General features: G+C 41.1%; 1 long non-coding RNA gene across 2 annotated transcripts; it reads left to right on the plus strand.

Annotated features, from left to right (window-relative positions):
- The first annotated feature begins 31 nt into the window (after positions 1 to 31).
- On the plus strand, positions 32 to 6,033 carry LOC128785784 (uncharacterized). Of its 2 annotated transcripts, none has more exons than XR_008430030.1 (4): positions 32 to 112; positions 967 to 1,152; positions 1,249 to 1,329; positions 5,890 to 6,033. It is a non-coding gene; the product is annotated as an uncharacterized LOC128785784 (long non-coding RNA). The 2 variants fall into 2 exon arrangements; XR_008430031.1 differs by lacking the exon at positions 5,890 to 6,033 and adding an exon at positions 1,903 to 2,105.
- Positions 6,034 to 9,045: the final 3,012 nt, after the last annotated feature.

Below are 9,045 nucleotides of genomic sequence, written 5' to 3' on the forward strand. Positions count from 1 at the left end.
TGCCAGCCGGGGAGCCTCCCCCGTCCTTCTCCTCCCACGTCTCTTCCCTGCCATCCATCACCGCCTGCCGCTGTCACTTCGCCACCGCGGCTGTCACGCGGCTGTGACTGAGGTAGAGAAAAATGAGCCGTTTAAGCGCGGCAGAGCCCAGGACGTTCAGGAACACGAGACAAATTAACGAAGTGCGAGAAATTAGAGTGCATAAATCTGAGGGCTGTAAATCATCGTGCGGCCGCTTATACTTAGAAGTACAGAAATCTGAGTGCCGTAGTTAAGCCTGTCTGACCTGGGCCTGCTTTCCTACAGGATGCTGACATCCAATTCAGACTCCATATCTTCATTCCGTCTGGTGGTTAACTCACCTCACTGTGCCTTAGTGTTTTCTTTCAGGAAAAAAACTACTTTACCCTATTCATCCCGACTTACATATGATGTTAGTGGGAAAAGTGGGAAATTATCTGAGCTAAAACTCAGTCTTCATGTGATTTTTGTGCCTCTTCTCCTAGGTTGTCTCATCCATAGTCCTAACCATAAGTTGATTTCCCTTCACAGTGGAGGTAGTAAATCAGCAGCACTGACTCCAGACACGTGAAGTGTTCCAGAGATATCAGAAGATTAATTAAAAATATAATTAAGTTCGTTAGCTTGCCATGAAGTTATTCTTCTTGTCTGTAGTTAAAATCCTACAGCAACTCTGAGAACATAATTACATTATGCCACAAAAATAACACAAAAGAAAACCTGATGTAGGTAAGAGGAAACAAGAAAATTGCATTTCTGATGCAATGTTGTAACTGAAAACTTCATTTTTGCATGAATAAAAATGACAACAAACCTGTTTCCTCTTCCCCCAATACATACAAATTAGGTAGCATTTGACTCTTTTAGTGATACCACCAAAATCAGATACTTATAACAGTCTACCCCAAATCACTGTGTTGTTAAAGTTACTGATTTGTTTTTCAGAACAACCTACAGATATGAAAGATGGACACATCCAAATTTGATCTAGATGCCCACATAAAGTATTGAGCTGGGTAAAATTTCTGAATACTATGATCAACTATCACCTCTTATAAAACAATGGCAGGAATAAAAAGGCAGCACAAAGGAATAACCTACTCACTATTTTGCAGTTGTGGTGAATTGCAGGTTAGCTTATGTTTTGAATTAGAAACTCATGATTATGTCAATTTCTTTTCATTGTAACCAGAGATATTGTACTTATTTGTGTCATTATTTTGGCAGGTTTTTAGGCAGATCACAAGATAACAAGATCGACGTGAGGTCATCCATCTCCCACACTACTCTGGGAGAATGAGCTATTTGGTTAGTATTAAATTTGGCCTCTTTCTTTTCATTACATAAAGAAGTGGTATCAAATAGGACCCAGCCTATTTAAACTTTCTTCACACTTTGCTTATACTTAAACCAAGCTTATTATTTATCATCTCTGGGGTCTGGAAAATCCCCAGATTTTTCAGATTCTAGGTTTTCTTTCACTTTTACTTTTGTTATTCTTAGAGTAGCAGTGCAGGTAACAGTGCAAAACAATAGTAGTCCTCAGTGAACTACCCTGAGAAAACAATCTTATTTATGTTCAATCTCTTTTCGTAATAGCCACCTTCCTTCCTGCCTTAGAAATGGAAAGAACTGGTAGTCCTTAACAAAGCATGTGATTATGACCATGTGCCAGCATAGTGCTTCAGGCACTGGAAAAACAGAGATTTGAATGACAGCACTGATACTGTTTGGTGATAACACTTAAAATTAAAAATTGACACTTGAAATTATAGTGCTCATAATTCAATAGGAGATTCTTCATTTGTTTTGGGGCAGTGAAATGGTCTCAGATCTGATCTGTCTAACCCGTCTCACCTATATATCTTTCTGTTATTCAAGACCATGAAAACAGTTTCTCTGCCACCACCGTCATGAGAGTTAACTTTCCTGATGCCACAAGTTTTGCTGAGCAACAAAAGAGTAGCTTTATGCACACTTGAGAAAAACAAGTGGAACTGTGATGTTATGACACCTACCACTTGCTCAAAATGCATGAATGCAAAATACAAAGCAACGTTAACTGAAGGTGCAAGTGTTCCGTATCTTGGTAGAAATGCAATTTGTATATATATTAAAGTTTATTACATGGAGATTACCAAAATGAATAGTATCCCCTTTTTCAAACGCTGCACACCATCCTGTGACCTGTGACTTGCAGTTGCTGTGTCAGTGATTTTCAAAGTACTCTTTGGAAATTATTTGGAAATAATTTAATATTTGGAAATTATTTGATTTAATTTTATTTATAGTTGTCTTTTGAGAGAGTTTTAAGGAAAGAGAAAATACTATCTCATGTGGTGACTTCAGATAATATCCATGACTAAATCATTGTAATTTTGAAAACAAAAGCTACTTTGAGAGTTTCTAACCTTCACAAAGTCTTCAAGAAACCTGATCAACTGGGACCTTGGGTTTGGAGCTTGAATGTTGAAAGTTGTTGCACCTTGCAGGTGACATTTTTTCACTCCATGAACAGTCTTAACACTTTGGGGAAAACTTTCAGTTAAACTCATTAAGATATCTGTCTGATTCCAAATGTTCTATAAGTTGAGTCACTCCACTTCTGTTTAGACTCAGGTCAAAGAAGATCTTTTCCTTGAAGATTCATGCATGGCACCTCACCATCTCTGCTCTAGGTACTCAATTTCTAATGCAAAAGTTTCACAGAAGTTACCAAGCAGGGGAGGAAGCCCAGAAGCTAGAGAGGACTCTTGTCTTCTCATGGGGTTCAGCAGTTCTGTTGACATTTTGCAACAGGTGATAATAATATCACAGCTTCATTATGTCATTCTTAAAGATATCTCCAAGTTAGTACTGCCTGGAACTCCCTGGTTAGTGCTGTTAGGTACTTTCATTACTGTAAACAAGTGCCGACCATCCTCTCGCATCCCTTACTGCCGTAATCACTAAAGCTGTACCACATTCCCAACATAAACATTTGTTTGTACCCACACATGGATGGCAGTGAGGGGAAGGCTTGCCCACAGTGGCATGACCCAGGTGACATTAAGTATTTCTATTGAGCACCAAATACTGCCGAGCTCTTCCACCTCCATTCAGGATCATAAATTAGAGAAATGTAATTGCTCCCAGGCTTCATTACTTTACACTTGCCACTGTGACAAGTAGCAGTGAGTGGTGACCCATGCCAGGTGGTCAGTTGTCCCTCTTATGAGGAACTGTACATTGGGTTATAGCAAGGAGAAAGGTGCAGAGGACCATCTTGGCTCAGGTGAAAACTAGGTTAGGCATTTGTCAAGAAAGTTGTCTGGATGAGCAGATTGAAGGAAACAGCATGGTCAAGGTCTCCCAAAACGGTTAACCTGCCAAGGGCCCTTTTCCCCGCCCATAGGAACTGCAATGCCTTGTGAAGGGATTCTTTCTCACAGGAATGAAAGGAACAAAGTGGAAATTGCTACTCAGATATGATGCCTATTAGTTTTTACCTTTTTTTCTTTTATATATTGAAAAAGGCATCAGATGGCTTACTCATCCTTCTCCTGGCACAATCCCTCATCTGTCATACCAAGGAGTTGTATTCCTGTATTTTCTGCCATATATTAAAACATGAAGATTGCAAGAACCTTCTCACTTCTTTTATGTCATTCCTTCAAAGCCAGACAGACCCACTGCTAGGAAGTACTTCCTTTCCTTTGATTACCTCCACTGTGTTGTAAAGCAAAATTGACCCTTACGTGAAATATATTTGTCAGGTGGCAGAAAAGACAATATTAAAAATACCACAGAAGCCCAACATTTTATGGGCTTCCCACTTAAACTGTGAAGATGTTGCTCTCAAGCCACTAGCTGTGCAGGCTTTTCATTTTGGCCCATTCTGTAAAGGAAAATGTGATAAAGCTGCTGCATGACACAATGTTGTGGTTTAGAAATAGTATTCTCGAATTCAGTTCTCCTGCTAAAACCACATTGCTACTCACTCCTCCTGCAATTGAATTCCCTAAAGGCAAAGATCATGGATTGGGATGGAACAATTTACTGGAAACAGCAATGAGATAAGAAAACAACAGCAACAATATTAATAACAAAGATATAAGACAAAGAAACAATTTACGTGGAAAGTCCACGACAATACCAGATCTTCCCTGGCACATTTACTCCTGACCAGAAGGAATCCCTTCTCCTCAGAAGCTAGAGAGAGTCTCTTCCTTTGGCCCCTGTGATTAACATAAGGTGATATAGAATAATATCTGGGCTTTAGTCATGCCCCCTCCTGGCTACTGAGAAAATTAACCCTGTCCTGGCCAAAACCAGCATGCATCATATATTGTTTCTCAAGAATAGAGTTAGCCCATTGTGCTGGGTTCAGAAGTGGTTTAGCTTGAGACCTGAGGTTTCAAGCAGGACAGTTCTTGCTGACTGTTCCCAACCTAGCAAAGGACTCATCTGATGGTTAAAATCCTTGTCCATACCTATTTCCCAACATCTGTCTATCTCTCTGTATATCCCTCTATCCAGCTATCCACCCATCAATCCATCTGTCTACCCAGCTGTTTATTTCAGCTGTTGCCCTCAATACTTTCTTCACCAATACAGTCAGGGAGAGGGCAGCTTAGTGATTAAGTAACAAATGTGCTCTGAGAGCTAAAGGGGGACACACCATGTTTGCTCAGGGGCCTCTTAGCCTAAAGGCAGGAGTGAGGGTAAACTTCCCTCTGTGAGGGCTAGATACTATTTGGGAAATGACCATAAGGAGATTTTGTGGGAAACCAGAGCTAGTGCTGAAAAAATTTCTTCCATACAAACTGTTCTGCTTTCTGTGGTTCCTAGGAGTCGATCAGACCTGGTGGAAGGCCCCTGTCTTGTTGGAGGGATTGTATTTGCCCCAGCAAATCTACTTCCAATCTCATTCCCCCTGCCCCACAGGCTTGCCAGTTAAGGATCCCTGCCTAGGAATCCCCATGCTGCTTTTGCTTCCCAGAACCCTACTGCCAAGGGGTTTTCCACAAGGTCAAGCAGGTCAGAATTTTTGTTTTTGTAAAATTAATGTTTAATTATATTTAATTATCTTTAATTAACTTTGGCTACAATATATACTGATGGAATTTCTGGTCACCTAAGAAATACTTTAAAGAAACAACTGAATCAATTTATCCCAGTCCCCTATTATGTCCTAAAAAAAAAAAAAGTACTTCAGTAGCAGCTCTAATCAAGGGTATAAAAGATCAAGGAAAAGGAAAGACAAACAATAAGCTTTATTTGGCTCTTTAAGATAGTGAACAAATAGCAAGATAGTGACTTCAGGCTTTAAATTACTTTAAATTGGCACTCCAAACAGCAGCCAGAGATGTTTTTTCCTTCTAATTTTACAAGCTAATTTTACAAGCTGCTTTCAAAAACATAGTTAAACTTCCCAACTCTTATCTTGCTATCATATGTCCGAAGCAAATGTTCTCACACTTCAGGATCAGCCCTATCACAGCTCTCTCACCATGCTTGAAACAGTGCAAATTCTACATGTGAAGTACTTGCTTGCTACAAACACCTCTTCCAGTTCCACAGAAGACCTCAGATAAAAGCTGCAAGCTGCAAGGAGAGGGATGGCCAGCGAGAGGCACGTGGAGTGAAAGTGATGTGCCCTTTGTGGCAGGTAGAGGATGGCAAGATGCAAGGACCGCAGGTGCACCCAGTGCCTGGCAGCAGAGGGGAGGGCAGTGGATGGACCCACAGACAGACAGATACCTACAGAAAAATACAACCCACCAAAACTGCGGAAGGTGTCTAATTAAGCTCCCCTTCCCTGAAAAGCTGTCGCTAGGTAAGCAAAACTGTTTAAAACATGCTCATCATTAAAGTGTCCCCCGACAGCAGGATGCAGCAGCAGACTCGATGACAGAAGGGAGAAGAAGAGAGGCATATGGACCCCAGCCCTGTCCCCTGCTGACAAGCTGCCTCGCTGCAAGCCCCCTTTTCACTGTCGTCCGTGCGTGCAGCAGATTGCAATGGCCCAACTTTCCCATCTGTATCCCAGGCCTGTGCCCCCAACAATGTGGCAGCCATGCAGTTTTCATCAGGCAGGGAGCAGGGGAGGGGGGAGGCTGCGGGCAGGGAAGGGTGGGAGAAGGGGGAGATATTAACCACCAATAATCACAATGCTATCCATAATGCATTGTCTCCATGAGATTACATGGTATATTTCCAGTGGGGATTAGCCCATCCATCACAGCCCTTTATTGGCCCTTTTTTTGTTGTATAAAGCCCAAACACTGTCGTAAAATTCTAAACCGCTTAATTGCTGTGCTGTAAAAATTTGCATATCAGAGATATGTCATTCCTTCGTTAAATGGCACTAGGCATTTGTTACAAGGTCCCAACAATTGCAGGAGAGCACCCCAGAAAAAGGTCACCTCTTGGCATTATGCAAAGTTCTCTGCTGAATTCTAATCTGTAGCAATTATGGCTTGAATGTATTGCAACTTAATGGATTTTGATTTTCTGTGATTCAAACTCCCTTGGCTCAGAGAGCCTTTGCTTCATCTGATCAGACAAGATAAGCAATGTGATGGTGGTGGTATGGTCTCTGTTTCTGTAAGGCCTGCAAGCTTGACTCCTTAAAAGCGGAACTGTGAACCTTGGTGCAAACTTTCCATATGCATATATATATATATATATGCATATATATTCCATATGGGCATATGTCTTGATTTCGTAGATTAATAGCCAGTAGAGAGTATTGCAGCCATCACATTGCCACTTTAAGTATTCATCATTAAAACAACCTGAAGTTAGATGTTTATGTATGTGTACTAACAAAAAAAATAATCATAGTAATGAGCAGGTTTTAACCCATGGATCTGAAAGATTATTTACAAAAGCAAGAATGTATCATTGTCCTGAATTTGCACCTTCAAAAACTGGCTTTGAAGAGCTGGTTTGAAGCCAGGGGTACCCTCAGATCCCAACAGTGAGCACTGTTCTCAGCAGCCCCAGCAGTTCTCCTCTGTTTCCTCCCATCTGCTTACCACGGACTGAAAGTACCAGTAATTTAACACGTGATCAGGTCTTCATTCCATGTCTTCTCCATTAACTGCTGCAGAGGTTCTCCAAATGTGCTTTCAATCCACATAGCAATTTTTTGATTTTTTTTCAATATTTTAAGAGTATGCTTAATCCAGACGATTTCACCCCCATCTAGCATGGTATTACAAAATGCTACATAACAGGAGAAGTGCAGGTCAGATACTTTTCTCACAAAACAGAATCTAGAAGCTGTATCTTTTTCCTGTGTAATAGCAGGAAGTATGGTTTCTCATCTTGCCAGGAACATGTGAAAAGAAGGTGAGTGAAGCAGTCTAAAGGGATTTTAAAAGTCCCATAGAGATCTGGGGGGTCAAAGTCTGTGTTTCAGGTTCTGGTATAATAGGAGAGCCCTTTGCAAGCTCTGATATAAAGATTAGGAGAGAATGAGGAGAAATTCTGGGCTGTGTGTACCTGGTACCTTGGCTTGAGTTGGCCTGGGCTGAAATAATGTCAGTTAGCTTTGAAAACTGTTCAAGATACAAGAGATGCCCATTATAGTCAGGATCCAAAGCAAACTGAGTCTTCTGTAATTATCTACTCTGTTCCTCTTTCCCCCAACTTGCTCCGTACCTGCAATCATCGATACTTGTACATGGGATACAAACTTACCTCTTTCTACATGTCTGAGGCATTGTCATTGCTCATCCTCCCCATGTGGTCAGATGCAGCCTATGAATATGCTTTTGGGTGTGGGTAGGTGAGATACATCCTCCTCCAAGGGACTGCCACACTCACTTTCTGTAGTGACTGAAAATTCCTTCCAAGAAGGAAGGAAGCACCTCCAAGAAGCACCAGGGCGGTGTTAGCACTGATGTGTCTTACACCTGAGAGGGACAATGGCAAGTGGGCTCCTGCAGGTGTGCCCCAAACACAATGGTCAGGTAGCACACACTTTCACACTTTTGAAGGCTTGCCAGTACCTTCTAAGAGTTCAAACCTGGTCTCTTCCAAGTGAAGCAGAGATAGGAGGGAGGGGAGAAGTTGGCCAACAAGAACTTCCACCTCCTGCCTGTGTGCAAGAGGTCAGTATAAAACTCTGCTTAAGCCATGCCAGCTTTTTGAACCTCCCTCAGTGTGTGCAGCCCTGTTCCCTGGAGATGATGAATGTCTTATGGATATTATTGCCCCAGGAGAAGTGGATGAGGAAGACTGTGTGTGCCACAAAAGCTGAATCTACTGCAGAAGCTCACATGCCTTCCTCAGCAGAAAGCAAGGGGCAGAGATAAAGTACTGCAGGTACAGGATCAAAGTAATTGCTTTCCTTCAAGGCATCTTGCTTATCTTTGTAACCCAGACCCACAACTCCAGGAATTTGGCAATATATTTCATCACCTCAAGAAGAGTTCTTCTAACAGTCCTATTTCAGTGAATAATTTGTGTTTTATGATATCTGTTTTGCATGATCTTTTCCTAAACATTTTTCTTCCTACCAATAAGTACATTTTTCAGGTGTGTATTTCTTATTCATGTTGCAAGCATTCATATTTAAAATCAACCTTGCATGGTATTTAATCATCATATTATGGTAGTTTTATTATGATAATATTTTAGTCTGGCAGATGGTTTACTAACCAGAAAGAATTCTAACAAGCAACCCAAATTCTAACATAATAAAACCACCTTATCTTTGGTGGTTTTTTTTTTTTTTGATTAACAACTAACATCAATGCAAACTTCTTGTCCTACATATGAACTCAGCCATGGTGGCTTCACTTTTTTCTGAGTTCTTAATTAAGTAGGCCTTCTACAAAGTAGTCCCAAGTACCTTTGCTAAAAAAGATTTTAGCCCATGTCCTTATGCTGATAAAACCCTCTCCCCTCTGTGGCATCAGTGCAACTGCTGGTATGGCTGCAGATCTGCAAAATCAGCAATGTAGGATGAAAACCCTCCAAAAAAAGGTTAAACCAGATTATTTCAGGTGGACAATTCACAGTGATTGCCTG

Source organism: Vidua chalybeata, chromosome 3, assembly GCF_026979565.1.
Source record: "Vidua chalybeata isolate OUT-0048 chromosome 3, bVidCha1 merged haplotype, whole genome shotgun sequence".
In the NCBI taxonomy this organism is placed as follows: Eukaryota; Metazoa; Chordata; class Aves; order Passeriformes; family Viduidae; genus Vidua; species Vidua chalybeata.